The sequence below is a fragment of the Chionomys nivalis genome, chromosome 6 (genome assembly GCF_950005125.1).
Source record: "Chionomys nivalis chromosome 6, mChiNiv1.1, whole genome shotgun sequence".
Taxonomy (NCBI): domain Eukaryota; kingdom Metazoa; phylum Chordata; class Mammalia; order Rodentia; family Cricetidae; genus Chionomys; species Chionomys nivalis.
This window is the reverse complement of record NC_080091.1, coordinates 12,038,164-12,058,551: the sequence shown is the minus strand read 5'-3', so window position 1 is coordinate 12,058,551 and position 20,388 is coordinate 12,038,164. Positions and strand designations below refer to the sequence as shown.

General features: G+C 42.2%; 1 pseudogene; it reads right to left on the bottom strand.

Annotated features, from left to right (window-relative positions):
- Positions 1-1,795: 1,795 nt before the first annotated feature.
- Positions 1,796-10,027, bottom strand: LOC130876033 (RNA-binding protein EWS-like; annotated as a pseudogene).
- Positions 10,028-20,388: the final 10,361 nt, after the last annotated feature.

Here is a 20,388-nt window from a genome sequence, read left to right as displayed (position 1 = left end):
CAGCAAACTACCATTTAAGTTTTTTTAATGTTTCTTCACAAATGGTGAAAATACTAAAGTGCAGACAATAATAATCATGATGTTGTGGCCAACATTATAAATATGGAATTCTAAATTTAAAACATTTTCTGGTTTTAAAAAATAAATCTGGTCATCCATGCAGCTGTGGAGGTCTCCCAAGTAGGGCCGGTCTCTAAGTTCCTGACTGTTCTCGCCTTTATCCGTTTACGCAGGCCCTCCAGGTCCTCCAGGTACACCCCTTCTTCATTCCATCTGTTCCTTCAGTGGTTCAGGAGGACTCCAGGTGTAGTGGGAGCTGCGGGCTGCGTTCCTGCCACCCTGCTCCTGGCCACTTGGCTAGCTCATGCCCCAAAATAACAACACACAAACTGTATTCTTTTAAACACTGCCTGGCCCATCGTATCTAGCCCCTTCTAGGCTAATTCTCACGTATTAATTTAGCCAATTTCTAATAATCTGTGTAGCACCCCAAGGTGCGCTTACCGGGAAGATTCTAGCCTACTTCCATCCTGGGTCAGAGCTTCATGGCATCTGCTCTGAGAGGAGCTGCCCTGCATCTGAGTTCACTTCCCCTTCCTCCCAGCTTTCTGTTCCGTTTACTCCAGCCACCTATGTTCAAACCCATGAGGGCCAGGCAGTTTATTTATTAATTAATCAATGACCTTCCTCCATCACCCAGGACCACGTCATATTCCTCCACCAAAACGATCTCGGTCCAGGATACTGACAACTCTGAAGCCATTTTTGTCTTCACCTTTGCCACCTGGGAACATTTCTCCAGCACCACCACGGTCCATAAGTCCGCCTGATCCTCGCTGCATGCCAACAGGGCAGCCTCACCAGGTGAAAACAGAGAGCCACCTTATGAAGGTTATTCTCAGCCCATGTTTCCCAACACACACACACACACACATAAAGCTGAGCAGGTCCCCTTTTAAGATTCTCAAACTCGGGGCTTTGAATCACACAGAAAGGAAGCAAAAATTACACGATATCAGTGGTTACAGTGATAAAATTTCCCAGAGCAAAGAATTAATTGAAGACTATAAATCAAGACCCTGGCATTAAAAGATAAGTTCTTCTAAAGTGAATAAAAATCAGTGGCATATTTAATGAAAACTAACATCTCAAAATTTCCTTAAAGGTTGAAGAAACCAAGCCGGAAGGATTTCTTCCTGCAAATTATGATGACGGCATTGTGCCCCAACCTACCGCCGACACTGAATTACCTACATTTCCAGGTACAAGTCACAGAGTTGACACTCTTTGGAATCTGAGAAGCTACACTTCCCGACACCACAATGAATCACACACATTCTTTAGGACTTACATTGGACATGCAAGGGGGAGACCACAGGCTGACGCTGAGCTTGCTCCTGGTAGCCACACTAGTGACACCATGGAACCCCTGCAACATTATTTTTTGACAGTTAATAAACATTTGGAATGTATTTGAAAATAATCACAACCATGAACTTTGTTACAATTAGGGTCCCTCTTGGTTCTCCACAATGATTATGCATATGCTCACAAGGGGTTCCCATTGTCGAGTCTTAAAACAAGCATCTTTAAAAGAAAAAAAAAATCTCAGCAAACTACCATTTAAGTTTTTTTAATGTTTCTTCACAAATGGTGAAAATACTAAAGTGCAGACAATAATAATCATGATGTTGTGGCCAACATTATAAATATGGAATTCTAAATTTAAAACATTTTCTGGTTTTAAAAAATAAATCTGGTCATCCATGCAGCTGTGGAGGTCTCCCAAGTAGGGCCGGTCTCTAAGTTCCTGACTGTTCTCGCCTTTATCCGTTTACGCAGGCCCTCCAGGTCCTCCAGGTACACCCCTTCTTCATTCCATCTGTTCCTTCAGTGGTTCAGGAGGACTCCAGGTGTAGTGGGAGCTGCGGGCTGCGTTCCTGCCACCCTGCTCCTGGCCACTTGGCTAGCTCATGCCCCAAAATAACAACACACAAACTGTATTCTTTTAAACACTGCCTGGCCCATCGTATCTAGCCCCTTCTAGGCTAATTCTCACGTATTAATTTAGCCAATTTCTAATAATCTGTGTAGCACCCCAAGGTGCGCTTACCGGGAAGATTCGAGCCTACTTCCATCCTGGGTCAGAGCTTCATGGCATCTGCTCTGAGAGGAGCTGCCCTGCATCTGAGTTCACTTCCCCTTCCTCCCAGCTTTCTGTTCCGTTTACTCCAGCCACCTATGTTCAAACCCATGAGGGCCAGGCAGTTTATTTATTAATTAATCAATGACCTTCCTCCATCACCCAGGACCACGTCATATTCCTCCACCAAAACGATCTCGGTCCAGGATACTGACAACTCTGAAGCCATTTTTGTCTTCACCTTTGCCACCTGGGAACATTTCTCCAGCACCACCACGGTCCATAAGTCCGCCTGATCCTCGCTGCATGCCAACAGGGCAGCCTCACCAGGTGAAAACAGAGAGCCACCTTATGAAGGTTATTCTCAGCCCATGTTTCCCAACACACACACACACACATAAAGCTGAGCAGGTCCCCTTTTAAGATTCTCAAACTCGGGGCTTTGAATCACACAGAAAGGAAGCAAAAATTACACGATATCAGTGGTTACAGTGATAAAATTTCCCAGAGCAAAGAATTAATTGAAGACTATAAATCAAGACCCTGGCATTAAAAGATAAGTTCTTCTAAAGTGAATATAAATCAGTGGCATATTTAATGAAAACTAACATCTCAAAATTTCCTTAAAGGTTGAAGAAACCAAGCCGGAAGGATTTCTCCCTGCAAATTATGACGACGGCATTGTGCCCCAACCTACCGCCGACACTGAATTACCTACATTTCCAGGTACAAGTCACAGAGTTGACACTCTTTGGAATCTGAGAAGCTACACTTCCCGACACCACAATGAATCACACACATTCTTTAGGACTTACATTGGACATGCAAGGGGGAGACCACAGGCTGACGCTGAGCTTGCTCCTGGTAGCCACACTAGTGACACCATGGAACCCCTGCAACATTATTTTTTGACAGTTAATAAACATTTGGAATGTATTTGAAAATAATCACAACCATGAACTTTGTTACAATTAGGGTCCCTCTTGGTTCTCCACAATGATTATGCATATGCTCACAAGGGGTTCCCATTGTCGAGTCTTAAAACAAGCATCTTTAAAAGAAAAAAAAATCTCAGCAAACTACCATTTAAGTTTTTTTAATGTTTCTTCACAAATGGTGAAAATACTAAAGTGCAGACAATAATAATCATGATTTGTGGCCAACATATAAACACGGAATTCTAAATTTAAAACATTTTCTGGTTTTAAAAAATAAATCTGGTCATCCATGCAGCTGTGCAGGTCTCCCTAGTAGGGCCGGTCTCTTAGTTCCTGTCCATTCTCGCCTTTATCCGTTTACGCAGGTCCTGCGGGTCCTCCAGGTCCACCCCTTCTTCATCCATCTGTTCCATCAATGATCCAGGAGGACTCCAGGTGTAGTGGGTGCTGCGGGCTGCGTTCCTGCCACCTTGCTCCTGGCCACCTTGCTAGCTCATGCCCCAAAATAACAACACACAAACTGTATTCTTTTAAACACTGCCTGGCCCATTATATCTAGCCCCTTCTAGGCTAATTCTTACGTATTAATTAGCCAATTTCTAATAATCTGTGTAGCACCCCAAGGTGCGCTTACCGGGAAGATTCGAGCCTACTTCCATCCTGGGTCAGGTCTTCATGGCGTCTGCTCTGAGAGGAGCTGCCCTGCATCTGAGATCACTTCCTCTTCTTCCCAGCATTCTGTTCTGTTTACTCCACCCACCTATGTTCGAACCAATGAGGGCCAGGCAGTTTTTTTATTAATTAATCAATGACCTTCTTCCATAACCCAGGACTGTAGTGGTAGCTGCAGGCCTCTTCCCATAGCCCGGCTCCGGCATGGTTAGCTTTCTACCCGAAATAACAATACACAAACTCTATTCATTTAAACACTGCCTGACCCATTTCTGTTCACGTGTGTAGCCCCCCAAGGTGCGCTCACCGGGGAGATTCTAGCCTATGTCCAACCTGGGTCAGAGCTTCATCGCATCTGCTCTGGAGAGGAGAGCATCGTGTCTGTCTCTCAGAGGAGCTGCCCTTCATCTGAGCTCACTTCCTCTTCCTCCCAGCATTCTGTTCTGTTTACTCCACCCACCTATGTTCTAACCTATGAGGGCCAAGCAATTTCTTTATTTTTAACCAAAGACCTTCCTCCATTATTTCCCCTTTTTCTGTTTCAACAAAAAAAAAGGAAGGCCTTAACTTTAACATAGCAAAATTACATATAACAAAACAGTTATCAAGTAAAAATTACAATATTTACATCTATTTTATCTTTATCATAACTAAGGAAAACTATAACTAACTATATATTCTTCAACTCTATCAAAGACTTGAGAAGGATACAATATTACCTAAGTAAATGTGAAGTAAGCAACTTACAAAACTCTAGAAATCACAGAGACATCTTGCTACCTGGACAGTCACCCAAAGTTCTTTTGTACCATTGGGGCATCCATCTTCGGCCTAAGGCCCATAGTTTCCAGCAGACATTTCCATGAAGCAGGAAATTTCAAAGGCAGTTCTGTCACTATCTGCTGTGTCCTGCAGAATGTCTCGCAGACTCTTTCATGAATCAGGAACCCTGAAAGATCATCTCACCTTTAGGCAAGTTCAGTAGTCCTCTCTGTGTGGGTTCTCTGTGTCCAGTTTATGCAGTAGTCCAGGCAAGAGCAGTTTCTTGCCCAAATGGCTATCAAACTCCATAAGGTGCCTCTTCGATGCCCATCTTCTTCTTGAAGTAGATTGGTGCTGCCAGGAGCAGAGTGTCTCATTGTCATGAAAAACTCTAAGTTATTAAAACATTTAAAATGCCATATTCTATAATCTTTGAAAGATATGAAGAAAGCCTATCTAAAATATATGTATGTACATCTAGAAAATCTAACTAACATGACTACAAGCTTGACTATTATTGATAATTATCCATTAACAACCTATATACATTACATTTTTAAGTGAACTACACAATCACAATACCTTAATCAATATCAGAAATAGATATACATATAATAAAATTGACCTTAAAATAATGTCAGTAAACCAAGATTCATATCAATGCAAATTATTCACATCTATATCATCTCCCCCTTTAAATGTAAAAGAACATTTATAAACAATATATGAGAACATGGGCGCAGTTTTTTCTCTCCAAACTACTTCCTGCTGAATGGGGGCACTGTTATTCGGGTATTTTATGGGATAACCTGTCTGCTAGGTTCATTTCAGTTGGCAGTTGAGCGAAGCAATTTTTTAAGGGTGTTCACAGCAACCTTTCAGGAGGGCGTGGTCTATCATACCATATTGGGATCGAAGAAGCAATCCATTGAGTCTCATTCTCTGTGAAAACAAAAGAAGAATCTCTTTTCCAAAATATATCCTTAGATCCAAATTCTGAAGTCAAGGTATTTTGTAAATATCTATCTTGGATTAGTTCAGCAACATTTATAAACAAATATCTTTTAGCAGCTGTTGCTCCTTCCTCAGCATTCAAACAATTCAAACAGAGCATAATAGCATATAGTATCAAGATTCTCATTGTAATTTACATCTTTGTGCGGCTTTATTTTAACCTCTATTTCGTTTACTTTTACTTCTATTTTATATTTTCTGTATATCTTCGTCCTGGAATAACTCTTTAGACCAGGCTGTCCTTGAACTCTCAGAGATCCATCTGTCTCTGCCTCCCAGGCATTGGGATTAAAGGTGTGTGCTACCACACCTTGACGTCTCAGAGGTAAATCTCCCTCTGCCTCCCAAGTGTTGGGATTAAAGGTGTGTACTACCACACCCAACTACTTTCTTTCTTCCTTATTTTTGGTTTCTTTTTTTTTTTTTTTACTTTTAAGAACTTTAACATTTAGTCTACATATATTTTTAAGTACACTGTAAATCATTTAAAGGTTTTCTTTGTCTTTGAATCTCTCTTTACTGTATCTCTCTCTTTTTCTGACCACACGAGCCTTTAAATTACTGAGCAATATGGGTAGGATTAAAGCCGTGGTTTTGCCAGCTAGATCCAGCCCATTCCTTAGCTTTCCAGCCTCATGGTGGAGATACCAGCTGTAGCCATGTTTATCACCACAACTCTGTGGCGTTACAAGGTCCTTGCCAGCAAACAAGCTACAACACTCAAATGCTCTCTCTGTAGCTGACCTCCTGCCTCAAAGAGTCAGAGTTTGCCCTGGCAGTATGGCCCACAAAGCCAACATTTTAAAACAGCACAACTTTTTTCCTGCTACAGCTGAAAACAAACAAGCATTCAGTCAGCTTTCATCAATACCATTTAAGTGTTTTGTGGCAGGACCTCTTAAGAGCTGCAGAGTTTGGCACTAAAGCTGAGCCAGGAATCCTCTTAGATGAGAACGCTTGCTTGCATCTAGCAAGCGGAGCAGACCCAAGAAATTGCTGCTACGAAGAAAACATGCTTTACTCTATTCTTTCCCAAGCTTTCTCAGTCTTTCTGTAGATTCAAAGCCCCATGTCTGGGCGCCATTCTGTAGTGGGAGCTGCAGGCCTCTTCCCATATCCCAGCTCCCGCATGGTTAGCTTTCTACCTGAAATAACAATACACAAACTCTATTCATTTAAATACTGCTTGACCCATTTCTGTTCATGTGTGTAGCACCCCAAGGTGCGCTTACCGGGAAGATTCTAGCCTACGTCCATCCTGGGTCAGAGCTTCATCGCATCTGCTCTGGAGAGGAGAGCATGGCGTCTGTCTCTCAGAGGAGCTGCCCTGCATCTGAGATCACTTCCTCTTCCTCCCAGCATTCTGTTCTGTTTACTCCACCCACCTATGTTCGAACCAATGAGGGCCAGGCAGTTTATTTATTAATAAATCAATGACCTTCCTCCATCACCCAGGACCACGTCATATTCCTCCACCAAAACGATCTCGGTCCAAGATACTGACAACTCTGAAGCCATTTGTATCTTCACCTTTGCCACCTCGGAACATTTCTCCAGCACCACCACGGTCCATAAGTCCGCCTGATCCTCGCTGCATGCCAACAGGGCAGCCTCAACAGGTGAAAACAGAGAGCCACCTTATGAAGGTTATTCTCAGCCCACCTCCCCCTCCACACACACATAAAGCTAAGCAGGTCCCCTTTTAAGATTCTTAAACTCTGGGCTTTGAATCACACAGAAAGGAAGCAAATGTTACACGATATCAGTGGTTATAGTGATAATATTTCCCGGAGCAAACAAATATTTGGGGACTATAAATCCAGACCCTGGCATTAACAGATAAGTTCATCTAAAGTGAATAAAAATCAGTGACATATTTAATGAAAACTAACATCTCAAAATTTCCTTAAAGGTTGAAGAAACCAAGCCGAAAGAATTTCTTCCTGCAAATTTTGAAGATGGCATTGTGCCCCAACCTACCGCTGACACTGAATTACCTACATTTCCAGGTACAAGTCACAGAGTTGACACTCTTTGGAATCTGAGAAGCTACACTTCACGACACCACAATGAATCACACACTTTCTTTAGGACTTACACTGGGCGTTAAGGGGAAGATCACATGCTGATGCTGAACTTGCTCCTGGTAGCCACACTGGTGACATCATTGACCCTCTGCAACATTATTTTTTGACAGTTAATAAGCATTTGAAATGTTTTTGAAGACAATCACAACCATGAACTTTGTTACAATTAGGGGCCCTCTTGGTTTTCCACAATGATACTGAGTATGATCACAAGAGTTCCCATTGTTAAGGTAAAACAAAGATCTTTAAAAGAACAAAAAATCTCAGCAAACTACCATTTAACTTGTTTTAATGTTTCTTCACAAATGGTGAAAACACTAAAGTACAGACAGTAATGATCATGATGTTGTGGCCAACATTATAAATATGGAATTCAAAATTAAAACATTTTCTGGTTTTAAAAAATGAATCTGGTCATCCATGCAACTCTGCAGGTCTTTAGTAGGGCTGGTCTCTAAGTTCCTGACCGTGCTTGCCTATATCCATTACGTTGGTCTTCCATGTTCTCCATGTCCACCTCTTCTTCATTCCATCTGTTCCATTAATGATCCAGGGGGACCCCCAGGACCATGTCGTATTTCTCCACCACGTTCACCTCAGTCCAAGCTATGGCCACCTCAGAAGTCACGTTTCTCTCCACCTCTGCTACCTCAGAACATTTCTCCAGGACCACCACAATCCAATAGTCCAACTCTTCTTCCCTGCATGCCACCACTGCCACCTTGGCAACGATCACATCCAGAAGGTTGGAAGGGTTGAGGGAGGAAGCCCTCAGGTTTGGGTTCTTACACTGGTTGCATTCTGTTCTCCAGGTCAAGTTCTGGGTTCCACAGCCCTGCATGGGATACTGCCAATCTCCGGCTTAGTGCTGGACATTTCCTCCTCCAGAGGGGGTCCCTCAGGAGCCCCATGGTTTTTATGGTGGGGAAGCTCCCTTGTCTCCTCCAATGCCTCCCATGTGACCAATGGGTCCATTGGGACCTCTTGGGCTATTATGACCTCCACGGAATGGTGGTGGCATCCCTCTGCCCTCATGAGGTGGCATGCCACTCCAGATGCTATTCTTTGGAGGCTTCTTTCGGGCAAGAGAAGCTTTAAGTTTGCTTCCTTGAAAATCTTTTCCATCAAACCATTCCACAGCAACCTTGGCAGTTGGCAGATCTTCCTAGGCCACTGTGGCGTCACCTTTAGGCTTTCCTCTCTCCTTATCCAAATAGATGTGGATCATGCGTTGCCCAGTTCTCTTGTTCATCTTCACAACCCCACACTGCTTACAGAAGTCTGCCAGACCATCCAGACTCACATTGTCATTTAAACCTTGCACATAAATTGCACTGTTGTCAGAATCTTCATCAGGATCTATAGGAAGGCCTAGATCAGGACCTGGTCCTTCATCCATGGGTCCACCGGGCTTACTGATGCCACCTCGCTCTCTAGAGCCCATTCCACTGAGTCTTCCTCCCCGCCCACCTCTGCTCATGCCTCCATGATTAAATCCCCTCCTTCTCCTCTCCCAGTTGTAAGGGCCACTCATGCTCTGGTTCTCTCCTTGTCCGGAAAATCCTCCAGACTCCTGCCGCCGACACCATGTGGTGTGGTCCTGTCGGAATGAACTCTGCTCCCCGTAGCTGCTGCTCTGTTGGCTATATTGACTTGGAGCCTGGCTGTAGGATCCAGTCTGAGGGGGTTAACTAGTGGGAGGCTGCTGCCCATATAGCTGCTTTGTTGACCCATAGCTACTCTGCTGTCCATAGTTGCTAGGTTGCCCACAGATGTTCTGCTGAGAGTAACTGCTCTGATCATAACTAGTTGGCTGTGAAGAGGAAGATAGGATGTGTAGGAGGATAGGGTGGAGGTGCAGTGACTGGCTGCATGGGGTAGCTCCCAGGTACCTGGGGCTATCTGTAATTACTCTGTCCATACCCTAGGCTGGGCTGGTTATAACCCCCTGTGCTAGATTGAGGTTCACTAGTCTCAGTGGGCAGTTACCGTCCTGTGGTCTTGCAGGTGCAGTGGCTGCTGGCTGTTGGCCATAGGCTGGGTAGGCAGGCTGGGTGCCATATGCAGACTGAGCTGCACAAGAGGCTTGGGTTGTGGTGACTGGACCAGTGGTGGTGTCATAAGCACCAGTGCCACATCCTTGTACAGGTTGGCCTATGCATGGGGGCAGTTGGAGTGGTATCACCAGTGGGAGGCTGTCCATAAGAAGTTGCATATGCACTCTGCCTGTAGGTGGCAGTGCTCTGAGCCTGGGTAGAGCTGACATCAGTAGGCTGTCCATAGGTTCCATAGCTTTGTTTCCCATACGCCTGGGTGGTCTGTGCATATCGTTGAGTTGGCTGGGCTGTGTAAGCACTGTAGCCCTGCTGGGCTGCAGCTTGGCTGTAGGTACTATAATCTGTGGATGCCATTTTCTTGCCTTCCTCCTCATTCTCTCCCCCTCAGCAACATTCTGACCCTGTTCTTGAAACTTGCTTAGAAGAAAACACAAGTGTGGTAGCTTCACTACTGATTAGGAATCTGCTCTTGTTCATGTCCCAGGTGATGCTTTTGACCCTCAGAGTGCTAATGAGTATTTCAGTGCTACCAGCCCAGCTGAATACACCCACTATGCAACTCACTCCAAGGGTCTGCCGCTTTGGGAAGCAACAATGGCGCTGCTCATGCTAACAACCGGAATATGGTTTCTGAAATTCGTGTCAACAGTGATGATGTGGGTATTCAACCTAATTTAACATGTGACATGCATTAAAATGAGTTTAACAAGGTAAGTTAGACCACAGCTGTGGTTTAAAATAGATGCTAGAAATCCAATTCTCTTTGGCACCAATACATATCATAAATAAATTTTGTGATATATATAGGACCCTTTTTTTTTTTAATTTTTGAGACAGGGTTTCTCCGTAGCTTTTTTTGGTTGTTGTCCTGGAACTAGCTCTTGTAGACCTTTAGCCATTACCTAAAACTAGAAAAAAAGGTTATCTTTTCGAATCATTTTGAAAATGCATCTAGCATGAAACTTGTGTTGTCTGAATGGCTAAGCAGAGAAATGTAAGTGTTAGATATTAGTTTCTATTTTTCTCTGTCCATACACTATGAGTTATGTGGATAGCATCATTTTGGAAATAAACACCCCCAAAGAAGCAACATGTGAGAATTAAAACCAATGAAATAAGACTCCACATTGTCACCACTTCTCAACTACAATGACATTCGTTGTGACATGACACTACATAAGATTCTACTGGTGATGCCTGTTACTGCTCATCCTGACGCTGCCACCAATGATGTTCTTGATACTACTGATAATTCTTGCTTTTCTTTTTAGTTGCTGCTGAAGCCTATGAGGAGCTACTACTGACAACAATGACAATTTCAGGAATATTTTAGAAAATTTATAAAATTTAATGCTAAATATTTCTTGACACCGTATATATTGATTTCAGTATATAATAGTTTTTTCATTAAAATATGTTTTAAAAATATTTTAAACTGTTTCTTGGTATTGTACAAACTGTTGACATGATGTCTTGGTGACATGTTTAAGGAGAAAGCTTCAATAATACCTATCAGAGATAGAACAGATAGTGGCATATCGAATCAGACAGAGCAAGAACAGATGTTGGCTGAACACCTGACTATGAAAGAAGCAAAAGCAGAGAGGCAGAGGGAGAGAGACAGAGGAGGAGACACACAGAGAGGGGGAGGAACATAGAGACAGGAGGAGACAGAGAGATAGGCTTAGAAAGAGAATGAGGAGCTGGGGTAGGGATGCTTCTGAACTAGAGGAAGGTTAGGGGAGGGCAGGAGGGTAGAAGACCTAGAACACTAGCATGGACTTTGAACTGTACAGCAGGTACTTGTGCCACTGAAGGAGCCTGGAGGCCAGTCTGTATCTTATTGTGATAATAGACACCACAGGCCACCAATATTCCCTACTTCTAGTGATAAGAGAAATGACACCTTTGGGTAGAGGAACTAACTTCACAAGTTTGTAAGGAATGTTGGCTTTTATCTATCCTCCAAATATCCTCCAAAGTCCAGGTTGAGCCCATTTCTGGGTATCTGAGCCTCCCATTACTTTTTTGGGAACTGGAGTTCAATAATAGGTGTCAATGAATTTTAGTGGATTTTCTAAGTCACAGACCAGCCTTGTTGAGGTTTCCATTCTCAACTCTAACATAAGTAAAAAGCACCACCCAAACTACTCTATTGGCCTTAACATCCACAGAGTTAAAGTGTGGCTGCTTACCTGAATTTCCTTTTTCTGTAATTTTTATGGCATCCCATCCCCCAGCACACATTAAGTCAGAAAAGTACCTCACTGAGCTCCTTCCTGTGTGTGATGATCATTGTGTCCTGGACACCATTTCACAGAAACCATCTACAACCTCCGCCTCTCTTCCAGAGTAGTCCCTGAGGAGCCTTGGAGCGTGCTGTGGTTCAGATGTCCTGCTGAGGTCTGAGAACTGCACAGTTATGCAGTCTCTAAACTTTGGCCAGGTGTGAGTCTATGCATTCACCGGAGACCATTGACTAAAGAAACGTCTCTCATTAGGGATCACAGTTGCTCGAATGTATAGGTGTCAGCGAGAGTACTTAGGAGGCAGCTTGATTCTATGTAATTTTAAAAAAACAACAACAGAGGGCCTAGTGTGTGGATTCAACACATCAGTGATTAACTCAGGGTCACCAATACTTCATCAGTGTGGCATTAAGGAAAGAAATAAAAGCACTTCCACTGGGAGTCATTTCCAGATTTGAATTTTCTACATGTTCCCTGTCTTCCCTTCTCTGTCTAGTGCACGAATCTAAATCTGTGCCTTTCTGAAGAAGTCTGTCTGTCTCTGTGTCTGTTTTCATGTCTGAGTCTGTGTCTGTCCCTCTGTCTGTCTGTCCCTGCATCTGTCCCTGTGTGTGAATGTATGTCTGCCCCTTTTGTTGCTCACCCTTTTATTGAATTTCCCCATAAGAATCACCTGGGGAAGGAGTGGGACATCTTACAGAATCATTCGTGGAGTCTGACAAGGGATGAAGGTAATAACTGCAACTGATCCCAACTCACCCAGACAACAACAAAAAAAAAAAACATTACAAACACCATGTTTGCCCATTGATGATGCTGTGTTCAACTGTTTTGGTAGATATTCATTTAAGAGTGTTTTCAACCTCTGTGTATGCTGTTTTATACAAATTATACACATTTGTTCTGAATCAGGGGGCACAGAAGAAAATAAGATTAGTTAAGTATTAGTTTAGTTTGTAAAAGGTGGCTATGTAGGAAGACCAAGGAAAGTAGTGGTCATTGTTACATTATTCTCTTAAAAGTGAGTTAACAATCAGTTTGAGTACACAGTAAGATAGCAGCCTTATATCTTAAATGACCTCAAAACATGTTATGAACTCTGACTGTGATGTCCAGCAAAGGTTTCAGTCTCTAGAATCAGAGATATTTCCATATTACATCACCATGGCCTTAGTCATTGGGCTCTGAACCAGGTTTAGAGAACCAGCCAAGAGTTCCCTACTGTGTGGTAGACTTAAAATCAAATCACAAACTTTATTGTTCCTATAAGAGTCAATACACTATCACACGGACAATATCTTGCCAGGCAAGTTGTCATATGCAGGGTCTACAGATGGGTAGAATCATCACCAACTTTCCTCATCCAGTAGCTTGCATAGAAGCTTCTAGTACTGTGAAACCTATACAGCACAGATACAACATGACCTTTAAATGTCCTATATCCCAAGTGTATAGTGTGTTCAGAATCGTCCAACAATCTAATCCTCGTGTGTTAATGAGGACATTGGTAGTATCCTGTAATGTTTGACAGGAGCCCCCTTTCTTCACATCAGATTACACTATCTCACAATATTGGAACCTTTGTTTAGTCAACTTAATCTTTGGGAAGAACATTACACATGCATGCAGGGCTCCTTCATTCAGTTGTTTTACTTAGGCTTCCAAGGATGCAACTCCATTCATTAGGCTTGGTGGCAAGCCACGGTTCATGTGTAGAGGTCAGAGCAGCATTTTCTAGATCATTTTCTTACCTCTACCGTGTGGTTTCCCAACATCAAACTCAACAGCATATGGCTGGCATAAAGCACCTTCACATGCTAAACTATTTAACCAGCCCCTCAAATGGTTTTAAAGGACTTCAAATGTAGTATCTTTCCAAAAGGATTTTTTCCTCCATACTTAATTTTGGTTAACCCTTTCCCCACCACCATGCTTCTCCCTTCGCTGATGAAAACTTTCCACTTTCAAGGTTTCCTTACCCCTTCCACAGTGCATTTCCTCTGCCATCCCACTTCCCTCCAGGCCTGTTCTCCACTATGATCCATTTCATGCTTTGAGTTTTACAGACACTCGAAATTTAAAACATTTATCTAAAAATTCAAAGCTTGGAACCACATGTAAGATAAATAATTCAATTAAAAATAGGGTACAGAAGTACACAGAATTCTCGGAAGAATCTTAAATGGCTGTAAGACATTTAAGGAAAGGTTCAAGACCCTTAGACATCAGAGAAATGCAAATCAAAACAACTCTGAGATACCATCTTACACCTGTAAGAATGGCTAAGATCAAACACACTAATGATAGATTATGCTGGAGAGGATGTGGAGTTAGGGGACCACTCCTCCATTGATGGTGGGAATGCAAACCTGTACAATCACATTGGAAATCAGTATGGTGGTTTATCAGAAAATTGGGAATCAACATACCTCAAGACCCAACAATACCGCTCTTGGGCATATACCCAAAGGATGTTCAACCTTAATATAAGGACATTTGTTCAGCTATATTCATAGCAGCATTATTTGTTTATTTCCAAAACCTGGAAAAAATCAGATACCCCTCAACCAAAGAATGGATAAGGAAAATGTGGTACATTTACACCATGGAATACTGCTCAAAGGTAAAAAGTAACGACATCTTGATATTTGCACGCAAATATATGGAACTCAAAAAGACCATCCTGAGTGAGGTAACCAACCCAGATGCAGAAAGATGAACATGGTATATACTCATAAGTGGATACTAACTGTAAAGCAAAAGATAATGCGTGTATAGTCCATGATCCCAGAGAAGCTAAGTAACAAGGTGAGCCCTAAGAAAAACATACTAGATCCACCTTAGAAAGGGGAAATAGATAAGATTACCTCACAAAATTGGGAGTATGGGGTGTAGGGAGAAAGGAGAATGGAAGGGGAAGAGGAGGGAAGAATGGAAACGGGGAGGAGAACTTGAGGGAATGGGATAGTTGAGAAGGAGGAAGGACAAAGATGAGAGCAAGGAAAGGGATATTTTGATTCAGGAAGCTCAAAGAAACCTGACACTAGGGAAATTCCCAGGAATCCACAAGATGACCCCAGCTATGACCCTAAGTAATAGAGGAGAGGGTGCCCGATCTGGCCTTGCTTTGTAGTCAGATTGATGAATATCTTAAATGTCATCATAGAACCTTCATCCAACAACTGATGGAAACAGGTGGAGACCCACAGTGGAGCACTGGGCTGAGCTCCCAAAGACCAGCTGAAGAGTGTGAGACGTGAGAATATGAACAAAGAGGTCAAGACCATGATGGGTACATCCACTGAAACAGTTCACCTGAGCTAATGGGAGCTTACCAATTCCAGCCAGACATGAAGAAGCCAGCAAAGGACCAAAGTAGACCCTCTGAATGTGGGTGATAGTTGTATGATTGGGGCAGACTGTGGGGCAATTGGCAGTGACACCAGGATTTATCCCTGCTGCATTCACTGGCTTTTTGGGAACCCATTCTCTTTGGATGGATTCCTTGCTCAATCTAGATAGAGTAGGGAGAGGGCTTTGGACCTTTCCCAAAGCAATATTCCTTACCCTCTCTGAGGAGTGGATGGGGTGATGTTTTCACAGTGTAGGTGGTGGGAATGGGACAAGGGGAGGGAATAGGAACTAGGATTGGTATATAAAATGAAATAGGATAGTTCGGTTTTTTTTTTAAAACTTAGATTAAAAAATAAAAGGCAATATATTAAAAGAACAAAGAGGGGAATACAGGGAAATCTGAGGAAAAAAGAAAAGGGGAAATGCTGTAGTTATATTCTAATTCAAAATTAAAGGAAACAAAAGTATTTCAGTGTTGGACACTAAATCAGAAGTGAATAATGACAACTAAAGTTTAACAGACAAGAAAATATAGATCTAGAATATTAAGACTAGGAATCCACAAAAGGTAAACTATTTCAAAAGACTAGAATAAGAAATATAAAACGATATATGGTACAAGAAAACTAAGTCATTCGAGGAGAGAAAAAAAATGAAACAACCACTGAGCACACTGCAGATGGTGTCATTTATCCAGACTGACAGTGTGACTGCATGTGGTTGGCAGAGGGCAAGTGAAGCTACACTACAAGTGGATGGCACAGCTGGTTCCATGGCTTCCACTTCTCCATTAAGTATGGGACCTGAGTTCCTATCCCCTGCACCCAGGTTAAAGTTTGGTGTCCTTGATATGCACCTGCAACTCCCGCACTGTGAGACAGAGAGTCAAGGTGGCTGAGTCTGACTGGATGCCAGAGGAGGTCCAGGTTCAGCTGGAGTCTATGTCATGGGAATAAGGTGCAGAGTGAGCAAACAGGGCACAAGATGACCCCCTCTATCCTCTTCATGAATATTCACAGGTGTGCATCCAGTATATATGTGGGCATACATTATACCACCCATGTATATATATAATAATAATAAATTTAAATACATAATACTAAATATATGAAAATCTCAAAGTAAAATATGTTAAACAAGTACATTCAAAATCACAGTTAGTGCAAATAAATACCTTGGCTACCTATAGACTGTAGAATTACATAGGAATGCCAGATCTGAGTATATCCTGACCACATGAAATGCCAAATTATATGTGAGAATCAGATAGCATATTGTAGATACCAAAAAAACACATGTGGGCAAAAGGATGCAAGGAAGTTAGAATACACATAAAACTCCAAATTATAATCCAAATGACCCACGTAGTATAAAACAAAGCAAAAACCTGATCATTTCTATATTGAATGCTATGCCGTGACATAACTTGAAAACAAGTTAAAAGAGACAAAAAGAGTGAGAGAAAATTCATGCTGTTTTCCTTGTTTATAATATGAAGGATTTGCGAGCCAGACATCTCCCCAAGTAGACTAACTTGATCGTGAGTTCATCCTTGTTCAACCTTGTCTTCAAGCTGGAGAAATGGGTCAGTGGGGAACATACTCTGGAAAAGCATGAATTAGAGCCTCTAAAGCCCACAGTAAAACATTGTACAATTGCATGTGCCTGTGCTAGGAAAGCAGAGGAAACCAGGAATTTCCTGGGCAACTAGGGTAGCTGAAAGTACAAACTTCAAGTTCACCGAGGGACCAACCTTATTTTAAGGCACTGATAGAAAAAGATGCCTTGCTTTCACCTCTGGCCTCTGCTTGTGAACATATCTGGATATTTCACACATGCATACATACACAAACTCACCCTAATACATTCACACTTATACACTGTATATGCACATATACACCACATTCACATGTACACACCACATATATACACACAACACACACATACACACATGTGCTTATATATGCACATGTATCATATACAAATACAACATATTGACATGGACCAGAAAAAAACTAGAAAGAAAACTGGTCAAAAATGGCAAGGTGTCAAGAGATGAGGATCAGAAATACAAATGACAAAAGCAATAACTGGGAGTTGAAATTTTTGAATAAACTGATGACTTAAGCCTAACAAGTCTGTGAAAAAGTACAGAATCCTATAGTCAGCGCTGGGGTCGAATCCTCAGGGCAAACAGGCGGGCGGGAGTTCCCTTGTTTCACTGGCCTGCCTGCACCAAGCAAGGTAGGCGCTTTGTTTACGAACTACCCAACCAGCACGGAGATCTGAGCTCAGTACCAGGAGAACCATCATTGGGGTGAGTTTGTGACCCGCGGCAGCAGCCCCGGACAGGGAACTCAGAAGTTCCTCACACCCACGCCCCATTCCTCCTGGGCTCCCTGCAGAGACTCTACTCCCTGCAGACTGCCTCTCTCTTCCTACCCCACCCAGCTTGCATCCAGAACCCTTCTTCCTTCTGCCCCCTTCCTTCTTTGGGCACATAACACCACCTAGCTCAGCCTGTCTGGGCGCTGGGGGCGAATCCTCAGGGCAAACAGGTGGGCGGGAGTTCCTTTGTTTCACTGGCCTGCCTGCACCAAGCAAGGTAGGCGCTTTGTTTACGAACTACCCAACCAGCACAGAGATCTGATCTCGGCACCAGGAGAGCCATCATTGAGCACGGAGTGCTAATCTTGGCACCAGGAGAGCCATCATTGGGCACGGAGATCTGATATTGTCACCAGGAGAAACATCACTGGAACACCAGGAGAACCATCACGGGGGAGTACCATCACTGGGAAGGGCAATATGTGGGAGGAGGGGGAGGGAAATGGGAAACGGGGAGCAGTTGGAAATTTTAAGTAAAGAAGAATAAAAAAAAAACTAAGAAAGTGATTGACGCCCTTAAACAGCATGTAAAAAATGCCCTTATAGAAATGGATGAGAAGTATAACAGAAAGTTTGAAGAACTGAGTAAATCAGTGAATGATACCCTAGGAAACCAAGGGAAAACAATCAAACAGATAATGGAAACAGTTCAAGTCTTGAAAATTGAAATGGAGGCAAAGAAGAAAACACAAACAGAAGGCCAGCTGGACAGGGAAAATCTAGGTAAACGAATAGAGACTACAGAAACAAGCATAACCAACAGAATACAAGAGATAAAAGAAAGAATCTCAGATTCTGAAGATACCATAGAGAAAATAAACACACTGATCAAAGAAAACAGCAAGGCCAACAAACTCTCATCACAAAACATTCAGGAAATATGGGACACAATAAAAAGACCAAACCTAAGAATAATAGGAGTAGAAGAAGGGGAAGAAGCGCAGCTCAACGGTCCAGAAAATATATTTAATAAAATTATAGAAGAAAACTTTCCCAACCTAAAGAAAGATATACCTATGAAGGTTCAAGAAGCATACAGAACACCGAATAGGCTGGATCAAAAAAGAACATCCCCTTGCCATATAATAATCAAAACACAAAGCATACAGAACAAAGAAAGAATATTAAGAGCTGCAAAGGAAAAAGGCCAAGTTACTTATAAAGGTAAACCTATCAGACTTAGACCTGACTTCTCTATGGAAACCATGAAAGCCAGAAGGGCCTGGATAGATGTACTGCAGAAACTAAGAGACTGGATGCAAGCCCAGACTACTATACCCAGCCAAACTTTCGTTCACTATAAATGGAGAAAACAAAATTTTCCAGGATAAAAACAAATTTAAACAATACGTAGCCACAAATCCAGCCTTACAGAAAGTAATAGAAGGAAAATCACTAACCAAGGAGTCCAACAATGACCACAATATCTCAGACAACTAGAGACCCTTCACCAGCGCAACTCGAAGAAGGGAAACACACAAAATTTACTACTAAAAAAATGACCGGAGTTAACAACCACTGGTCATTAATATCACTTAATGTCAATGGACTCAACTCACCTATAAAAAGGCACAGACTAAGAGATTGGATACAAAAACAGGATCCAACATTCTGCTGCTTACAAGAAACACACCTCAACCACAAAGACAGATACCTACTCAGAGTAAAGGGTTGGGATAAGGCTTATCAAGTAAATGGACCTAAGAAACAAGCAGGTGTGGCCATACTAATTTCTAACAAAGTTGACTTCAAACTTAAATCAATCAGAAGAGATGGAGAGGGACATTTTCTACTCATAACAGGAACAATTCATCAGGATGAAGTCTCAATCCTGAATATCTATGCCCCTAATATAAAAGCACCCACGTACGTAAAAGAAACATTGCTAAAACTCAAGGCAGCAATCAAACCGCACACATTAATAGTAGGAGACTTTAACACTCCTCTCTCACCAATGGACAGGTCAATTAGACAGAAACCTAACAGAGAAATAAGAGAATTAATGGAGGTAATGAATCAAATGGACTTAACAGACATCTATAGAATATTCCACCCAAATAGGAAAGAATATACCTTCTTCTCTGCAGCTCATGGAACCTTCTCGAAAATTGACCACATACTCGGTAACAAAGCAAACATCCACAGTTACAAAAAATATCTGTAACCACCTGTATCTTATCAGATCACCATGGATTAAAGCTAGAATTCAACAACAATGCTACCCCCAGAAAGCCTACAAACTCATGGTAACTGAACAGTCAACTACTGAACCATACCTGGATTAAGGAAGAAATAAAGGAAGAAATTAAAGTCTTCTTTGAAATCAATGAAAATAAAGAAACAACATACTCAAACCTATGGGACACTATGAAAGCAGTCCTGAGAGGAAAGTTCATAGCACTAAGTGCCCACTTAAAGAAAACAGAGAAAGCACACATTGGAGACTTAACAGCCCACCTGAAAGCTCTAGAAAAAAAAAGAAGCAGACTCACCTAGAAGGAGTAGAAGACTGGAAATAATCAAACTAAGGGCTGAAATCAACAAAATAGAAACACAGAAAGCAATTGAAAGAATCAATGAAACAAAAAGCTGGTTCCTGGAGAAAATCAACAAGATTGATAAACCCCTATCCAAACTAATCAAACGGCAGAGAGAGAATTTGCAAATTAATAAGATCAGAAATGAAAAGGGGCACATAACCACAGACACAGAGGAAATTCAGAG